The following is a 16313-nucleotide window of genomic DNA, read 5'->3' as shown; positions in this document are numbered from 1 at the left end:
CAACCGAGGCCGGGGAAGGGGGAGGGTGACAAGGCTGTGGAGTAGGAGTCGGGGGACAGAAGTGAGCTTGCTTTAGAAGATCAACAAGGCCAGGAGTGGCTTCTCAGAAATCCAGTAAAACTGACCAACTTCCTGAAGGATTAAGCAAGAAAAATAGAAAGGGGAAAAACAACCAAATCAGTGACATAAAAGTGGATGTCATAATTCATACACACGTTAAAAGGGAAGAACGATATTCAAAAAAAAAAAACTGATGTAGAATTTTTTTAAATTCAGAGATTAAACTAACCACTAAAAAAATGTAACTTACCAAAACGAACAGACGAAAAAGACAGAAACCAGGAAAGTCTGTTTTAAAGGTTGAAATACGTCACAAATCTTCCCACAAATAAGACTCCAGGTCCAGGCTGGCCTCCAAGCCAGCTGCTCCCAGGGTCAGCTATCCCCACCCCACAGAAACTTCTAGAAGTCAGAACACGAGGACCAAGCCCCAGATGAATCCATAAAGTTGCTGTAACCTGGAATACAAAGCTGAGAAGGAAGTTGGCAGAAATGCCAGCCATCTCATTCAGATGTCAATGTTGGGAAAGGAGAAATTTAAAAAAAAATACATGAAGGCACCGTTCAGCAGTTTGGGTCCCTCCCAGGAGTTGTGGGTCGTGGGACACCAGAGTCAGAGTGAGAGCCACACCAACCTGCTAAGGCAAACACTTTATGATCACCTCCCGAGGGCAGAAAATCCGTCTCAGCCCACGGAACTCACTTGTAGAAACCCCTGAATGAGACGCCTGGTGTTTCCGGACACCCAAAGGTGGTGGGCACCAACGAGGAGTGGTGGAAAAACTGCCTTTGTGATGAGAAAAGTGACTTAGACATACATTTGTATGTTTCATCCACCTTGTTGTGTTGTTTCATGATAAACAGTGGGGGGGGGGGGCATAGAATGGGTGAGAGCATTTCCAGGGACTCTAACAGATGAGTGAGATGAGCTGGAATATACAGAGAGCTCTCACAGCAAATACGGAAAAGACAGTCGAGGAAACAGGCTCAGACAGCACCAGGCTCACAGAACAGGTGAACTACTACAGGGACAAACACCAAAGGTTTTCAGTAAAGAAATCCCAGTTAACATGCTGACAACCTAACACTGTCTGTCCAGTGGGAAACTATTCTAAATGCAAAAAAAAAAAAAAAGGAAACTAACAAAAATGGCAAAAGATTATTATCTTATATGTTTTGTCTTATCTTCTGGTTGGTTTGAAATGAGTCTTAGGCAAAAATCAAAAACTGTCCCAATATCACCTGACAAAATGTTGGCATTTGGAGCCAGAGTCTTCCTCTGTAAGTACTAGTGTGAACTTTTGAAAATGATATGCCTTCTCTAACCTCCATTTTCCCCTTCATTGGATGGGATATGGATGATCTATCTTATGTGATTATTCTTAAGGACACTAAAAAGCTAACAGTGGCAGACCTAAGAAATGTCTGCCCCAAAGTGGCCTTCTACCAAGTTTCCTTTCCTGTCCTTGGGAAATGACCAAAGCAGACAGTCTGCGGGTTCCCTAGGTGTTCGGCATCCCTTTACCAAAGTTCTCATCCGTCCCGTGGAATGAGAGCTCCGCACCTGCCCAGGCAGCGGCCCCTCGCTCTGCCCACGGCTCCTGTTCCACCGAGGGCAGGGCCACTGTCACACTGGCTGCAGCGAGTCCCTCCTGCTTCCTGCTTGCTGGCAGTCCTTTCCAGTGTCTAGCACACTCTAAAACCACAGTCTTCATGTTTATCACGCTCTGGTTTGTGGTCTGTCTCTGTGCTGCCCAACCACCTGGACAGAGGCTCTTCCAGGGAGGGACATATTCCATGTACCTAGACCTCCTGGCAGGTGGGGGGCTCTCAGCCCACAGTTGCGGCGAGAGCACCTTGGCCTCAGAGAGAAATGGGACCTGGCAGCTCAAGCCACTTGAACTTGTCACACAAGTGAAGAACTCGTGACTTCATGTTTATGACTTACAGACTTGCAGATGATTTGGGGTAAGCACATGCAGAAAAATGTTCACAGAAGGTTTCTACCAAGAGACAACACCACTATTTACAATCCTCTAACTTGACTCCTAAGGCAAAAATAGAATTCTAAAGAATTTTAAAGGAGCTGTGACATTTGCCAGTCCTCGGTCTTGTCACAATCTCGCACCGTCAAGAATGGAGAAGGTGGTTGGGGTCTGTGTGACAGATGGTGTTACCAGTCACAGGTCACCTGATGAACCTCCGAAGTACTGTGCCACGTTTCCCAGAAGAGCTGCTCTCTGAAACGCCCTAGCCTTGTAACTGACCTGTGACCAACCACAGTGTGACCTTCAGAAGGTTCTCCATGAGGTGCCTGTAGTGAGCACACAGGGTTTGTGTACTCTACCCACTCAGTGGAAAATCCACTCATGGGTCTTTCCAAGGCTCATTCACTTCTTTATTATTATCATTGTTGTTTACTTGACCTAAAAAATAGAGCTATTTTGCATGTAAATTTATATTCTAAAATGTAGATATTGAATAAAGTCAAATAGGACAGTGGACTCTGATTGTGAACAGGTGTTTGAATGCATGGCAGGTCTGAAAGGGCGTTGGGCCGTGTGTCATTACTTACAGTGTCAGCGAGTGCCCAAGCCATCTCAGCACACATGTGGTTATGTGGGCACCTCTGCTGTGGCCTGTCTCTCTGGGACCCTGCAAGGAGTCCAAGCATCTTGATCCTATTCGCTCCTTGTGTTTCTCGCTGCTGTGACAATTAGAGAGGCCGTCATGGTCAAATCAGAACATTTTCCAGTCACCCAGGCAAACAACACTGAGTCAGTCTGTCTAGGGAACATTGTGGTCTCCTGTGTGCTTTTCTGGGTTCAGACATCTGAGGATGGTGCTGACAGTACTGCGTCTAGGCAAGCATAACGCAGGAAGAATTTTAGAAACAGCTCGCAGAGAACTAACATCTGTGTAGGGCCCTGATTCAGGTGAAGGTCTCCTCTGTAGGGTTTTCCCTAGACAGATTCAGCCATGGTTTGTATTAACATAGGAATTAAATATCTCACTAACCGATACAAGGAGATTCAAGGGAAGTAAAAGTGGGGTTTTGTTTTTACCTTTGGTAAATTTACCATGTAATTTGAGAGGAACAACATGAACAGGTTTAGTTTTGGAGAAACCAGCACTTTCAGAAGATTCTGAATAAGCCCTGGAGGTGTTCAGGGGGGGGAGTAACAGACCAAACTGCTGTGGTGGAGCCCCCTGAGAAGAGGTAGTTGTGACTTGAGCCTCAGATGTGCCCCAAAGGCCCAGATGCTACAAGGCCTGGACCCCCCGAGTGACACTGTGGGGAGGGGTGGGGTCTAGTGGAGGAGGTCAGGTCCTGGGGTGTGCCTTTGAATGGGGACACTGGGACCCTGGCCCCTTGCGCTCTCCCTGCTCTCTGGCCACCAGGAGGTGAGCAGTTTCCAAGGCAGGCACACCCCCCATGATCTTCCCCTCCACAGGCCCAAGAGACTAAAGTCTGTGAAAACATGGGCCAAAATAAATCTTTTCTCCTTTTAAGTCATTTATCTCAGGTCCTTTGTTACAGTTAGGGAAAGCTGACTAACACAGACACATAGGGTGGGGATAAAGGGACAGACATTCATTCGTAGGCAGGCTGGAGTCTGCCAAATGGCAGCCAGACCTTCTCCACCATACACTGACTCATTTCACCTATCAAATGTCCTTAATGCCCACCTACCAACTCTCTTATGATTGGTACCTCCCAGTCCCAGTCCATCCCAAACCTGTTAGGTGACTTCAGGCCCCAGAGTTAGAAATACGTCACCTTAATTCATCATGAGGCCCAGCTTAGCACACCTCCTTTCCTCTCTTAACACAGTAAATGAAAGTTCTCTATAGCAATGAGCTTGATCCAGCCATCTTATAAAGGGGCTCAAAGAGAGACAGCCCAGGGTGGTGGTCCACAGCCCAGACTCTGCAGCCAGACCCCTGGGTTCAGAGCCCTTCCTACTGTGCTCCCTGTGGGTCTGATGTGGCAGGACTCTGAGCCTTGGCAGCTCGCGGGGGTTGTGAGGACTGCGTTAGTTAATGGCTCTAGGTGCCCTGCGCAGGGCTCTGTATAAGTAGTCAGACTATCACCACCAATAACAGCAGCGTGATTACTGAGTGCACTGAGAAAATCATCCCAGGGCTTATGCAAAACAGAAATCTCTTTCTCTAGGAGCATTCCCGGTTAAGAATTTACGATGCTGGTTTCATTAGTGAAAGTTTCATTAGTGAAAGTGATTAACATGAACCTTCAACACTCGCCAGCGCGTGGCTAGAACTCAGGGACACCTGAAGTCCTCTGAAAAGGCGCCACACAGGTGGCTGGCGCAGTCACTCTTAGGGAAAGCTGACTAACACAGACACATAGGGTGGGGATAAAGGGACAGACATTCATTCGTAGGCAGGCTGGAGTCTGCAGAGAGCAGAACGTGGTCAGGTTGCACGGATCCCTGGAACTGCTAGACAAGGGGCATTTGAAGATCTCCTTTTTGCTGAGCCTGGAAACCCTGGGAGTGGAAAAAGGGGGGGGGCTTGTTCTCCCTGCCTGAGCTGCAGGTTGGCTGGGTATTGCGTGACAGGCACCAGGCTGGGTTTGGTGGGAGCCCCAGAGTGAGGCCTCTGGCCTGGGACTCGGTACCCACTGGTTCTAAGGCAGGTACACATCCTGGACCCCGGCAGACCCAGAGCTTCCAGCCATGTCGGCTATGCCCACAGACACTGTTCCTGTCTTCCCTGGTGTGCAGTGGCTGAGACAGAGCTGTGCGTCCCAGGACCTCCCGTCTGGGAAGGAGGTGGGGCTCAGAGATGCTGTTGAGGGATTCTCCCTGGAGAGGCCGCCGCAGCTCCTCCACTCCTGTTGCAGGCTGCACTTTGAGGCAGAGGGTGGTCTTGGCCCTGGGTGTGTCACAACCCTAGTCCCATAAGCTATGTAAGCCACAGGGCATGCAGCCAGCTGCCACTGAGGCTGGGAGAGGAGAGGATTCTCTGACAGCCACAGAGAAGCTGGAGAATCTGTTTCTGCAGGTAGCCTCACGCTGCTAATAAGGAAAGGACCAGGGAGCACCCCACGCCCCATGGCGATGAGGATCTCACATTACGAGTGCCAGAGGCAAACATCAGACCACAGTGGAGCCTTCCCAGGGAGCCTGGAGTCTTGCAAACAGAGCCAAAGCTACCAATCGGGCAGGAGACTTCTAAATGCTCATGAATTTAAGCATTTTCTAGACACGTGAGGCTCAGGTAAGCTTTGAATAAAACATCCACTTGTCTGGGTGCTTATTTTAAAACAGAATCTATGTCTGAGCCTTAGAGGTCTTTATACTCATAACAACGGTTATCACAGAGGTTATGGGATGGAATCATCTGTGACCAGAGGCATCGTAAAATTTCTTAGCAGAAGGAAGCATGGGTCCTCCCCAGACCCCTTCTGCTTTACAGTTATTTCTAAACCATGACCTATGTCCACCTCCACTACAACAGGAACCCGATCCTGCAGCACTTTTACAACCTGTAGCAAATGCCGTAACCCCGACATTCCCATATGTTCTCCGGTGGGGCTTTTCCTGGCCCCTCTTCCAGAGCCATGCAGTCTGATTTCTTCCTTCCCCTCTGTTCACCAAGAGAGAAGTCGGCTCTAGCTTCTGAACGGGTGGCAGGCAGTGGCAGGGTGGCCACTCCCACATGAGGCACAGCCAGCTGGACACCTGGACACTGGTGATTCCGGAGCTTCCCTGGCGCGTCTCTATCACAGGTCCATGGTGGGCTCACCATCGTGTTCTGGCTATTTTAAGTCTGTTTAAAGGGAAATTAGGATAACTTAGAACTGAGTTTCTTCCACCAAGGATGTATTGAAGCTCAGGTGAGAATCTGCGACCTGGGGCTATACAGCGGGATTCAGGAGGCTGAGGGGCAGGACCCCAGGGGCTGGATTGAGGGCTGAACAGCAGACTCAGGAGGAAAGGACACAGGCGGAATAGACGGTGGACTTTCCAACATTTCTCTCTCCACAGCTCACACACCAAGCCCTGGACTTTTCTCTCAGAATGATACCAGGTACCCCTCACCCCCCACCCCCCAGCTATATCAGCTCCCCAAAAAAACTCTGTAAAGCCCTTAGGCCTCAACTCATGGGTCGGGTCTCCAGCCCTGGAGGGCCCTCTGTTCACTCTCAGGCACTGGAGAAGAGTCCCCTGCTGGGCTAGTTCCTGAGCCATCTCTACTTCAATGACAGGAAAACCCCAGCAAGGCCCTCCGCCCAGCTTCCCACCCCACAGAGAATATGGGACCCCCTGAGGGGGAAGGCAGGGAGAGCCTAGCTCTACTGTTTCCATATTCACTCAGCGTGAGTACCTGGGGTTTAGGCTCTTTTTAGGCTCAGTTTACAGGTTGATGAACCCAGGGTGCCCTCGGCCTGCTCCTCTGCACTTCGGGATGGTCTCTCCTGGACACCAGGAGCTGAGACCCTCTAGGTAGTGCTGCATGTCATTAGTCACACGTGGGTGCTGCAAGCCCCAGAACGGGGTTCATCTTCAATCTATGGCAGTACACCCCCAATTCTGCCAACATGCCCCTGCTAGAGGCATGAAGTGGTAATGGGGTCACGAGGAGACACGAGGTCTTCCCAACTTGCCCATGCATAAGAAGCCTACTTGTAACCTAGTGGAGAATTTGTTTTCCAAGTCCTGATGAGATAGCGCCCAGCTTTTCACTGAAGTTTCTGTACAAACTACATCCGTGCTCTGTAATCAATCCAATAATCAAAACCAGGACTCGTAATCAAATAGCTGCCAGATTATGAAAGGAATTTCTACTCATTGTGAGCTTGCTAGGAGTAAATAACATGGCCTACGTCACAGAAAAAAACTGTTGGTAAAAAACCACCCTTAAAACACTGTGAATCCTTTGAATGAAAAACACAGTGTCTGGACCTGGGCGGTCCAGGCGGTGGTTTGCCCTGGTCCTTGAGTCTGCTGAGTGCCGCTGTCCCCTGTGTCTTGAGCATCCCACGAGACTGCAAATCCGTGGGCCGGAGAAGGGAGGTGGAACACCAGCATGCCTGCGCCGACCTCGCATCAAAGAGCTTCCCAGAAAAACAGAGAGGGAGAGTCCCGCAAGGCTCCCGTGTGGGTTCACACTAGTTCTCTCCAGAATCGCGGGGCACAGCAGTGAGTCGGCATGGGATACTGCAAGTGCTGCCGCCTGACCTCGGGGTGCCTGCATCATCAGTGGGCTGGAAAGACGGCCCCCAGGACTCCGAGGAGGAGTGGACAGTGTGAAGGTCACACACACAACCGCGGTGAGGCAGACAACCCTTACAGACCCCCGCAGAATTAGAACGGAGCCGTGAGGACACACTGGGAGGACTGGGGAGGGAAAGTGAGCAGGACAGGAACCCACGCCGTCCTGAGGACCATCAGCTGGAGACATCCAGACCAGCAGGAAGCTCTACAGGCTTTATTCAACCAGAATAGAGACAAAAACAACAAAATGACTTCTATGTGGCCAGAGCAGAAAGCCCTGCAGGACAGATTGAGAAGCCAAGATAATGAAAAGAGTTAGAAATAGGTTGAGAGGCCAGTAGGTGATGCTGCCCTCAGGCCCGGCAATTAGGGAGGCGGAGGCAGGAGGATGGAATCCTCCTTGATGCCAGCCTCAGCAACTTAGCAAGACCCTGACTCAAAATAAAAAGGGCTGAGGATATAGCTCAGTGGTAAAGAGCCCTTGAGTGGTTCAGTCCCCAGTAACAAAACAAAACAAAACACAGGTTGAGAGATTAAAGACAGAGTGAGGTGAGAAGACATGGAAGAAAAGCAAAAAAAAAAAAAAATCGTAATATTCAAATTAAAATGAATATTCAATAATAAATGTCCCTCAAAGAAGATTAATTCAATGTAATAGAAGAGGTCATTGAAAAGTTACTCTAAAATACAGAAGAAAAAGACAAAAGTCTCTGAATTTTAAAAATAAAGAAAAATTTCTGAAACACATAGAAGGAAATAAAATTACAAAAGGAACAAAAACTGGTAGTATCATACACTTCACCTGTCATCATGAATGCCAGAGATAATCGAATAATGCTCTGGGGTTTGGGGAGAGATATTTTTATTACTGAATTATAGTGCATACCTGGAAAAAGCAAGAAATCGTGAAATATGTCAGTGCTTAGAAAATACACCAGCCACTGACCCTCCCGAAAACATCACTCCAAGTGTGTCACCGCTGACTGAAGGTGGATCAGAATGAGGGCGGGAACGGAGGTCCAGTGTGAAGGCCTCAACTCGGAAGGCAGCACAGGTCCAATCACGATCCTGTGGAAGGCAGAAGGCACCTGATGGATCCCCAGCTCACCCCAGCGAGAACAGGATGAAGGTAGGTCACACTAAGAGCATCCGGTCCCACGGCACCCGGGTAGACTCTGACCATCAGAGAATGAACTTGCAGGGAAAACAGTGAAACTAAAAGAGTTTTTAAAAATCCAGCGTTCAAAGAAAAGATGAAAGCCCACAACTCTTAACGACAACCAAAGTCAAAGTGCCCAGAGAGGAGGAGGTCCAAAGCACCCACTGTGGAAGGTGCTGGTAAGTCAGGAAGGTGGGCCACCCACAGCAGACAGGATGGGCCCCGCCATCCTGGGAGACACGGCCCACCACAAAATCCACCCCACCCCAAGCACTTCCTCTCACCCAGGACATGCCAGGCCCTGGGGAGAGGCCAGTCCTCTGAATTATGTAAATAGGATTTAACTTGTGCACTTCTGATTGGTCTGCTGAGCTCAGAGCTCCAAGGGCCTGGCTGGTCCTTGATGGCATGAGAGCCACCAATCACCTGCACTGGGCCGCCAGAAAAGCCTTTTACACCACCACCCCCCATACCAAGAAGAGCCAGCAGCACCCTCCCGTGGAACCCCTCCCAAACAAGGGGAGCCTTTCCTGCTTCAAATAAACCTTGCTATTCTATCCTCCTCTGGTTGTGGATCTCATTCTTAAAAATGCGCAAGATAAAGGACTCACCTGACATCACGCTCCGCTCCGTGTTACATCAGTTTTCTAGAACTGTTGTTAACAAATTACTACAAAGCATTCTCTTAAAACAACAGAGATTTGGGCTCTGAGAGGTCTAGCGGCCCAAGGGGTGAACTCTGTGTGGGGGCAACTCTCAAGAGACTCCCAGGGAGAATCCTCTTCTGCCTCTCCCCACCTCTGCTGGCTTCTTGGGCCACCAACTGCCTCGCACTCCTTGGATTGTGGCCACAGTACTCCACTCTCTGCCTTGCTGTCTGTCCTTTTGTCAGGTAAAATAGCCAGTTTTCCTCTTGTGACCACACATGGGGTTGGGCTGAAGTCCACCTGGGTACTGTAGGAAAATCGCTTCTGCTCACAAGAACCCTTTTGTCCAGAAAGGCAACATTCACAGCCCCAGGGATTAAGAAGTGGACACACTTCAGGAGGTATGACAGTCTGCCACAGTAAAGGGAAAGCAAATAGTTAAAATTCCACTCCTTAAAACTGAAATTTCAAGTAAAGATATCAAACTGAGGAGGTGGGGTATAGCTCAGTGTCAGAGGGCTTGCCGAGTATGCACCAGGCCAAGTTTGACTCCATGGAGCACACGCGCGCGCGCACACACACACACACACACATAATAATTTCTCCTTTTCTCAAAAATGAAGATTCCTTAATTAAAGAAGTTGATCTTATGGATCAACATTCTATAGGACAGGAGGACAACTGTGTTGATAACAATTAATTTTACATTTCCAAATATCCCGAAGAGAGTGTTTTGAATGTTTCTGACAGAAAGAGGAAATCAATGCTGGATGTGATGGGTGACCAATTAGCTTAATCTGACACTTCATGTTGCACATATGTCTCACAATGTCACACTGTACCTCATAAATGTGTGCAATCACTGTGTGTCATCTAAAAACAGAAATAAAAATGAAATTTTTTTTAAAAAATGAAGCTTCATTAAGGGGTTTGGTTTTAAGAAATAATCCCACAAGGATGAACAGAATTGGAACGAGAACTAAATCGAGAAAATTATAGAACCGAGAAATCCGATGACTAAAGAGCACAAAATGTCTCCCGAATGGGAGAAGAATAAAGAATGCTCTTAGCTGGAAAGGTGGCCGTAACAACCACTGTCTGTCCTTTAATCAATGACTTAGCCAAACGTTCCCATCCACATAGACTACGGCGTTGAAAAACAGGGGCCTGATTGAATGACATCGTCTTCTACAGCATGTGTCATCAGATCCAAGAGCTATGGATTGTAATCTGCAGCTCACCCAGGAGAGGATGGGCACCAGGTTGGGGGCTCTACCCACGAAGCCGAGTCAGCACATGGCCGCATCCTCACCGAAGGGCACATGAGAACTCACCCGCTGTGCAGACGTGACAGGAAAACTAGCTGTCTCAGCTTGACGCTCCCTGGGAAGGGAAAACGTCATCTCCCCCCAGAACGTGAACGAGACCCACAGGTTGGCAGAGCCAATTTAGGTTATCCATGGGGTTCAAAACCCAGCAGGTTTCTCACGAGGTTTGACTTAGAGGTCTCAAGGAGGTAACATAGACACCGCGGGTGTGTGCTTACAGGGGTGAGCTGCTTGAATGTGCTCTCTCTCTCTCTCTCCCCCCGCCCTCCAGGAATATTATTGTATAGTAATATTTTGAGGCCACAGTTGATTGAGGGCAACTGAAATCACAAAGTGAAACTGTAGCTACGCAGTCTACTGCTCTTATTTTTATATTCTATAGACCTTGATTTGGGTGCTTAGTCTCTTCTTTGGCTCCCCCAAGATTTAGCTCATACTAGTGCAGCAGGGACAGATGTCAGAGGACTTCTCTGTGTTGTACACTAGCTCTCTCCAAGGGGAAATCATTACTCAGTACCTTGGCAATGTATTTCACATCTGTTTGCAAATGAAAAATTGCAGTAATCCTTGTTTTGAGACGGAATTTCTTTCAACAGAGGGTTGTGTCTTTTTCTGTTTCTCTGTTCCTGAGTTTTAATGGCCGAATCCTTCAAGAGCCCAGTGGTGTCTCCAGCCTCTATTTCCCAGTCTGAGGCCAACCTCACCATGTAGAAAGTGAGATGTGTCCTGCACAAACCCTCAACGTCAAACTATCTACACCCAGAGCATCCCGCATAAGAATGGGAGGAAGGGTGGATTCAGAACACACTTCCAAACTACTTATGGGCATTCTCAAAGACAAGATTCACAATAAGCTAGCAACTGCAAATATTCGGTACCTATACATACAATATCATAAAATAATTGTTCCTCCCATGCGAGTATAGAAAACGTGCACTCATGAATATGTTGTGACAAATGTCATTGAAATAAGACGGAGGAAATACCATTGCTTCTCTTTTCCGTGTGGTGTGCTCGGGACGTTTTCTCACTATAGTAAGTAAACTTATGCATATAATTAAAACAAAAATGTCTGGCTGAGACCATGAGTAGTTTTGGCTTTATAAACATCGTCTGTCCTATTTGGAAGAACTGTTCCCCCATTAAGGTAAAGAAATAAGAACTTCTTTTTCAAGGAGAGCTCTGAAACCTGTTTCTTCGACAGTTTGGCACAGGTACTAACAGGAAAACAAAACAACGAATCATTGCTGGACCAATTTCCTACTACACAGGACTCTTGGTAAAATGTGGCCACCAGAACCACGAGGGGGGGGACTGGTCCTGCTTACCGAGTGGCTGACAAGGGCATCCGCAGGCAGGACGCCTGTGATGCTGAAGCACCCTCGGCCACCGCACTGGGAGACGCGCAGCTTTTCTGGAGTGTTCCTGTACTAAGCCTGAGCTAAAGTCAGCAGGTGGTGATGAATGACCACCTATTGAGGGTCACCACTGAGAGCAACTGAGCTGTAGAAAAGCGACCGCCATTGCATATGGTGCATCAGGAACGAGACCTCTAAAGCCACTAAAGTATATTTAGTGTGATTTTCTCAGGAAGGAGTCTAAGAATGCTTGTTTCAAAATAAACATATTTGGGGGGTTTCTTGAAGTAAAAAAAAACAAAACCCAGAAATTTGCCTAGCATCTCTGATAAGTGCAGGTATGGCATTGTAACTAATGGACCCTGTAAAGCTGGCAGCGTTTGACCATTCTTTACCCACCCAAAGGACAACTTCTCTAATAACCTAATGTGTACACAATGGTAGACGTTTCACATGTAGAAAACGACGTGCAAACCATTTCTAAAAATGTGTGTCCAGTTATTTCCATTTTTGGTGGAAATTCTGAATCATTCTTCTGTACCCAGACTCCATGGAAGCAGCACATGAGGATGAATCTGTCGTTCTGGGACAAGCCGGGAGAAAACTATAGCATTCGCCAACTCCAAGAGAAGAAGTAAAAGTAACATAGAGCAGAGGAAGAGAGCGGGAACAAGAAAATCGGGAGCTGGGGTCCTGGCTCAGTTGGTAGAGTGCTTATCCAGCATGTGTGAGGCCCTGGGTTCGATTCTCAGCACCACATGTAAGCAAAAAACTTATAGGAAAAAAAAAAAAAAAGAAAATTGGAGGCAAAGAGGCTCACAAAGATAATTACCTCTTAAAAATAGATAAATTCTCAGAAATATAAAGCAGGAAGTGCCATGAACGGTGGCAACACGGTGGCAACACTGAGAAACCTCAGGATGGAGCTGCACCCCGTGTGCCGTGATTCCTTTTAAACTTCTCCGCCTAGTCCCAGAGGAGCTTGGGGAGGCTTATTTAAGGCTCTTGTTTCCTTGCAAGCCCCGTGAAGTTAAAGCTTGACAGAGTCCAGGAAGTGCAGCCCCAGAGCGGCTCTGTGGCTCTCCAGCTGGGCTCTGGTGCTCTGGGCCCTTCCTGGAAGCCCAGGAGGGGCGGGCGCCTGGACCACGCGGTCGTTAAGGGGAGACAGAGGAGATTCCTGTCTGTGCTGCACCAAGCCCTGAATTATTTCAGTGTAGGGGAATTACAAGTTATTAAATCAAGGGAAATAAGTTCCATTTTTAATCCCTTCTTCAAAAATTGCCATTATGTGATTTTCACAGGAAAATAAATTGCTCCTGGTTTGAGTTTTGTGACATCTGAGTTTCATAACAGCTCCCTAAAATACCTCCTGCAAAGGATTGTATGGAAATATCAAGTAATGATTGTCCTAAAAAAAAAAAAATTGACTTCCTGTCTTTAATTTCCATCATAGATTTTACTTAGGGTTTTGCAATTCCTGTTTTAATTGGAAAGAAGATCCCTCTCCAAAAATATCCCCCTTTGAAAAAGATTTTGAGTTTTAAACAAATACTAATCAGGGGCATTTTGATAATTAACTGTAAGATGAAAATGAAATCAACCTCATGGTATATCTCTTTCCCTTTATGAACTTTAAATTGGCCAGGGAAGTTTATTTTAGCATAGAGCTCCCATATCACTTTCTTCTCTCTTCTCTTCCTAATTTAGAACCCCACTCACTCAGGAGAGCTAGCCACTCAACTGCCTATTTTTAATGTGAAGGAAACTAAACAAAAGCTATTACAGGACTGCTCAAATATCTAAGATATTAAACAAAAGTCTATTGACACAGAGAAATAACCAAACAACTGCTAATGATTTTCCTACAAATCCCTCAGTTTTGCTCTGTTTTTCCGAAGGAGCCAGCTGGTTCCGGGGTGCCTTGGTCCTCCACCCTCCCTGGACCTCAGAACTGTTCCTGAGGTACAGCTGCAGCTCATTGGCCACAGCAAGCCCCAGGGCCCCTGAGAGCAGGCCCCTCTCCCTTGACTACTGGCCTGGCTCACCTGCGTGTGGAAAGGACACCCCCAAGGTGGACAGAGTGGCAGTGGCTGGCGAGGGACATGAAGTGGGGTCCAACATGAAGTGCAGCACAGACAGCTCTCAACTCCAACCACCTTCTTGCTCTGCCCAGGGCAGCCCATCATGGCCTGCAAAGAGAAGCACCTGCCCTGCAAGGCTCCTCAAACATTCAGCAAAGGGCCAGGGTCAGGGGAAGCCCTTCTGCAAGGTCTTAAATGAGCACCGAGATAGTTCAGCTTGGAAAGATGAACTCTCATGTGTCAGTTAAGAACCCTCTCTCCTTCGTGCAGGTGTCCCCGGGCCTTACCTCGGTGTTTTCTGTCATTGTGTCTGAGGAGGTTAAGTGCTCCTCCGCGTGGCTGAGGGCTGGTTAGAACGTGCTGCAGGGGCGGCGGGGGGTCACTGTTGCCTGGGTGTGGGCTAGATGCCGATGTCCCTGCGAGCTGCTTTGACTGTATCCCCGGGAGCCTGAATCACTGTGCTCATTACACTGGACCATTAAAGAGAAGAGGAAGACAGAAAAGCCCAGGCGGGGTGCACAATGCTGCTCCCTACTCCCCGCCCAGCCCCAGCCCTGGTAACTCAACAGGAACCCAGATTCCAGATTCCATTAACGGTGCCTTGCACCACGGCCACACAAGTCTCCGCTGCAGCTTTTATGACCTCCGTGGGCGAGTCTGTGGATTGTAGTCATGTTAATGACAAACACTTGGTGCCCTCAGAGAGATCTCAGTGTTAATAAACCTACAAAGCACAGAGCTGTGCCTTTGAAGTCGCTGTAAGCATGTGACATTAGCCTGTGGCAGTGGACGGGGAAATGAGCTCGATAGGCCCTGCAGCAATGCGTAACGCTCGCAATTGATGATTTCCTTCCCCAAATAAACTGCCGGCAGCCCCTTGGCTTCCTTCCGAAAGGCGCTCTGCCCAAGAACCTTATCTCCAGAATATGAACAGCAGAGCCCAGACACCGCGATAAGGCACGTTCACAGGGTACTAGTCCCGGTGAACTAGGGTCTCCCGAGTGCTGCCCCGAGTTAAATATTCATTAACCACATCCCAAACACAAGGCAGCAAAGGACAATGCCTTCATGTTATTGAACAGCCAAGAAAAACAAATCCCTGGTTAAGAAAGAAAGAAGGCGAATCCAAACCAGGGTGCACTGCGGCATGGAAAGCGTGCAGGTAGACGTGGTATAGGATAGGTGAAGAGCAAGTCGGCCACCGACTGTACCTTAGGGTTTGGCAAGACATTGGTAGTCATTCATCTGCACGTGCTGTTAGAAATCAGAGACCCCAAAGCCATATTTTCCATTGATAATCCTTATTAACAACTCTTTTGTGCTCTTTCGGGTATGTATGTACCTCTATTTTAAAACTAATATTTCTTTTTAGAAAAGTCCATTCAGGTAATAGCATTTTCTGCATTCCTTCTACTTCTTCAATTAGCATTAGTCACAAAAGAAAAAGAAAGAATTTAGAACAGCAGATTCTTGTGGTTTGGGGTTCTATGAAGACAAGGCCCCCTTTTACCCAGAATTACTATGCAGCAAGGTCAGGTCTGTTTAAATACATCTGTGTTACAATTATTTCAGATTAATAAATAAATCTTGATTTATATAATTTAGAATGTCCAGTTGTTCTTCTAAATTTGTAGCTCACTCACTCCATATTTCTTTTGCCCCAAACTTGAACCCAACTTGCTACTGGGATATGTCAGGAGAATTGTTATTTCAATAAAAGAACAGAATTGAGAGCACTTGGAACCATCATCATCCCCTTTTCAGAAGATACATTTGTAACCACCTAGAAACATCATTTCTCTTACAAAAACTATTTTTAATAAGTAAGCCCAGATCCCAAACCCCACAATCCTCACTTAAAAGACTGGCGATCCCTTTGCCTCTTACCCTTGGAGGAAGACATGAGAAGTCAAAGTCACGTTTTTCCTTGTAAAAGAAGTCCTAATTCATAGCGCCTTCTGTAGACCGTAAGACGTAGAAATGGCCCGAGACACAGTCACTGATTTTGTAAGTTGTTTAGCAGCTCCAGTGACGTCACACACAAAGCCTGGGTTCTGCCCTCTTTCTCTGGGTCCCGCGTGCTCCTCCAAATGCCCATCCCTCAAGGCCCCAACTGCCACCGCCAGACTTTCCCACAGAAGGGAACCCATCTCTGTCCCCTATAAGCAACAGTCCTGGAAGATGATTCTGAAAGTAGGTAGTCAGCTCCAAAAACCCTTAGAGGGTTTTGGAGTGAGAAATTATGTGGGGGAGCATGCCATGCATTGTCGACCCCAGCCTCTACCCAGGTCCAGTGGCCACCCTTCCGCCCAGCATGACATCCGCATCTGGGAGGTGCAAGCCATCAGGTGACGAGCTGCTGCTTCAGGGGAAGTCGAGTCCAGGGCCCTCGGTGAAGGACAGGCTGCATCTTCCAGCCAACCCTGAGGATGGTCT

At 47.8% G+C, this 16313-nt stretch overlaps 1 long non-coding RNA gene across 2 annotated transcripts; it reads right to left on the bottom strand.

Moving 5' to 3' along the window:
* Positions 1-5366: 5366 nt before the first annotated feature.
* On the bottom strand, positions 5367-15843 carry LOC114108237 (uncharacterized). Of its 2 annotated transcripts, none has more exons than XR_003585450.2 (3): positions 15765-15843; positions 8191-8372; positions 5367-5856 (listed from the first exon to the last, which is right to left on the bottom strand). It is a non-coding gene; the product is annotated as an uncharacterized lncRNA (long non-coding RNA). The 2 variants fall into 2 exon arrangements; XR_003585449.2 differs by lacking the exon at positions 15765-15843 and adding an exon at positions 14165-14314.
* Positions 15844-16313: the final 470 nt, after the last annotated feature.

The sequence above is a fragment of the Marmota flaviventris genome, chromosome 7, assembly GCF_047511675.1.
Source record: "Marmota flaviventris isolate mMarFla1 chromosome 7, mMarFla1.hap1, whole genome shotgun sequence".
Taxonomy (NCBI): Eukaryota; Metazoa; Chordata; class Mammalia; order Rodentia; family Sciuridae; genus Marmota; species Marmota flaviventris.
Note: the sequence above shows the minus strand (reverse complement) of the source record. Positions and strands in the feature narration are given on the sequence as shown.